Source organism: Poecilia formosa, unplaced genomic scaffold, assembly GCF_000485575.1.
Source record: "Poecilia formosa unplaced genomic scaffold, Poecilia_formosa-5.1.2 Scaffold562, whole genome shotgun sequence".
In the NCBI taxonomy this organism is placed as follows: Eukaryota; Metazoa; Chordata; class Actinopteri; order Cyprinodontiformes; family Poeciliidae; genus Poecilia; species Poecilia formosa.
Genome location: NW_006800501.1, coordinates 362,820 through 366,389, shown reverse-complemented (window position 1 = coordinate 366,389; position 3,570 = coordinate 362,820). Strand labels below are relative to the sequence as shown.

The 3,570-nt window shown below is 39.7% G+C and overlaps 1 long non-coding RNA gene across 1 annotated transcript in view; it reads left to right on the top strand.

Moving 5' to 3' along the window:
- The first annotated feature begins 1,596 nt into the window (after window positions 1-1,596).
- Window positions 1,597-3,570, top strand: part of LOC107834252 (uncharacterized) — a 23,946-nt gene continuing 21,972 nt past the window's right edge. Inside the window, exon 1 of the long non-coding RNA XR_001660040.1 lies at window positions 1,597-1,608. This is a non-coding gene — a long non-coding RNA (uncharacterized LOC107834252). The remainder of the gene's footprint in view (window positions 1,609-3,570) is intronic.

Genomic DNA, 3,570 nt, shown 5'->3' with positions numbered 1-3,570 from the left:
CGGAAGTCTTTCTCCATGGCCTCTCCAAACTCCTCCCACCTGAGCCGCATGCCGCTTCGCCTGCCAGTACCCATCAGCTGCTTCTGGAGTCCCACAGGCCAAAAAGGCCCAATAGGACTCCTTCTTCAGCCTGACTTCCCTCACCGAAGGTGTCCACCAACGGGTTCGAGGATTGCCGCCGCGACAGGCACCAACAACCTTGCGGCCACAGCTCCGAAAAGTCACCTTGGCAATGGAGGCACGGAACATGGTCCACTCAGACTCAATGTCCCCTACATCCCCCGGAACATGTTCAAAGTTCTGCCGGAGTTAAAGCTCCCTAAGAAGCTGCATAAGAATCCCACTTTATAATCTGAATATTCTTTTGTAAATATGTAATTGCTTAATAAAAGTCCAGCAACCCACACAACAGGATCGGCCTTGTCTCCACCTGTTCCACTAGAGATGTAGTAATGCATTCAATAACATTAGTTTTTATTACATTATATTTTCCTCAGAAACAATCATGAATATTTTTATCTTCCTATCGAGGAAACAATGGATTGTTTTCACTGCAAAATAAAATAGCTCAGTGGTATGGAAGCTGTTGAGTGCTTGGGGTAATGTGCTCATGCTCTGCATCAGCTTCACTCCGAAGGAAAAAGCCTGGGAGACAAGAAAAAACAAAAGAGGAAATGCTCAAGTGGTATATCTGCTACAATCCATTTGGATTGAGCAAGAAATTGCTGCTCATTGACACGGCAATATCATAAGCCTGGGTGGTAAATGAATATTTTTGCAAATATATTACATGATTTTACAGCAGAAAGCCTGCACCAGCAAACATGGAAGAAAACAACACAATGATCTAGAAAGGGATGCATAGTATGTGGTGGAGATCAGGTCTTATTTCATTTACAGCTTTCAAACAATTTTTCAGTATCATTTTGGATGCAGAACAATACAGAGAAAACTGTACCAACATATTCATATATTTAACTTGTCCCTTGTACCTTTTATCACTTAACAACAGGTGAGTCAGTCAGCAGCAGCAGCTCTAACCTACATCCCTCCTGACATGTCCTAAGTGAAATTAAAGCTGCAGTATGTAACTTATATAATTTTTTCCCCACATATTTGTTAAAACTGTCATTATTTTCACAGTATGGTATGAGAGAATCTGTGAAAAATCTATTTCCTCTGCCTTCTCCCAGTGCTAGAAACAACCAGTCAATGGCAGGAGAGGTTTAGTGCTGTCAATCACAATCTAATGTGGCTCATCCTTCCTCTTCCTCACTCTGTGCTATTCTGTAGCTAGCATAGCCTGTTGTAAATGCTTTGTCTAGTTAGCATAGCTACCAGTGATGGCAGATAAACGATTTTCCTGTAACAATAAGTTGTTTTTCCACTATTAGCACATTTAGCAGTGAGTGAATGAGGTTGATTGACAGTGCTAAGAGCGTCCTACTGGTTCTGATTGGTTGTTTTGGTCAGAACGATGCAGTACCTTAGCTAGCAATAGTAGTTCAAGGAGGAGATTGATTGTTTTAACAGATCATCTGTCTCATAACAAACTGCTACGACATGGTGACAGCTTTAACAAATATGGAGAAAACATTTTTTATTAAAGTTATCTACTGCAGCTTGAATAAAATGCAACTACATAGCATTTTTTGAGAAGTCTGGATTGCTTTATGTATATTTTGCATGTTGCCTATGACTGTTGCTCATGGGGAGACATTTCAATGAGCTAAAACTAATAGAAAAAATTTAAGCAACCTAGTTTGCATACTGTATGCATACTGAATTTTACTCTTGCATGTAAAATTCATGAGCAGTAAATATAGTGCTTGTTATCAGTATTGGACCAAAGAAAGCAAGCCTTTGAAATTGTGATACTTTTGATGGATCAGATAGACTCAAGAAATTTAACAGCAGCTGCGTGAGGGGGGCCCAATTTAATTTTTTGGGAGGGGGCCCAAGATTCCTGGCAGCACCCCTGCCTGGGAGTAGTGATGGACTCTGACCTGAACCTTCAGAGACACATTAAGACAGTCACAAAGTCGGCCTTCTATCACCTGAAGAACATCTCCAGGATTAGAGGACTGATGTCTCAGTGAGATCTAGAGAAACTCATCCATGNGATTATTTGAAGGACCTCCTTATTTCATATTCAACTTCCAGATCCTTACGATCCCAAGCCTGTAATCTTCTCCACCTTCCTCGATCAACACTAAGGACTACGGGTGATTGGGTATTTGCTGTGGCTGCTCCTCGTCTATGGATTTCTCTCCCGGACTATTTGAGAGCCCCGCAATTATTGTCTGACTTTAAAACCAGCCTGAAAACTTTTCTTTTTAGACAAACCTACTCTGCTTTTAAATGACTGTCTTCTTTCGATTGTTGATTTTATTTGTTTTTAGCTGCACTATGCAGCACTTTGAGATTTTTGTTAATAAAAAGTGCGTTATAAATTAAATTATTATTATTATTATATTAAAGAGGAATGATCTAGAGTCAATGCACAGCTTCAGTTATTACAATTAAAACCTAGCGATCAGCCTGAAACCTGATAGCAGGGGTGCGGTATAGGGGGGAAAAGTGATGACAGTTCTCGGGGCCCTGAGCAACAGGGGGTCCTCCACAATTTGTTTATTTATTTATTGTTTACAGAAATAAAAAAAAAATATTGGGCCACGTCAATTACAAAACTAATCATATTGTAAATCAGGTTTTCAAAAAAAAAAGAGAGAGGGAGAGAGAAAAAGGCAAGAGTGTCAATTTATAACCCAGTTTTTCTCCAAGAGAGGTGGATAGACTGTGTGAGATAATCAACCAATTAGCATAGTTAGTCTAGCTACAGACTACTGTTTGCCTCCATTTCACTAGCATTTAGTGAATTAAGGAAAAAGGGAAAAAATTACCAACATATTCATATATTTAACTTGTCCCTTGTACCTTTTATCACTTAACAACAGGTGAGTCAGTCAGCAGCAGCTCTAACCTACGTCCCTCCTGACATGTCCTAAGTGAAATTAAAGCTGGAGTATGTAACTTATATAATTTTTTCCCCACATATTTGTTAAAACTGTCATTATGTTGTGACAGTATGGTACGAGAGATAATCTGTGAAAAATCTATTTCCTCTGCTTTCTCCCAGTGCTAGAAACAACCAGTCAATGGCAGGAGAGGTTTAGTGCTGCCAATCACAATCTAATGTGGCTCATCCTTCCTCTGCCTCACTCTGTGCTATTCTATAGCTAGCATAGCCTGTTGTAAATGCTTAGTCTAGTTAGCATAGCTACCAGTGATGGCAGATAAACGATTTTCCTGTAACAATAAGTTGTTTTTCCACTATTAGCACATTTGGCAGTGAGTGAATGAGGTTGATTGACAGTGCTAAGACCCTCCTACTGGTTCTGATTGGTTGTTTTGGTCAGAACGATGCAGTACCTTAGCTAGCAATAGTAGTTCAAGGAGGAGATTGATTGTTTTCACAGATCATCTGTCTCATAACAAACTGCTACGACATGGTGACAGCTTTAACAAATATGGAGAAAACATTTTTTATTAAAGTTATCTACTGCAGCT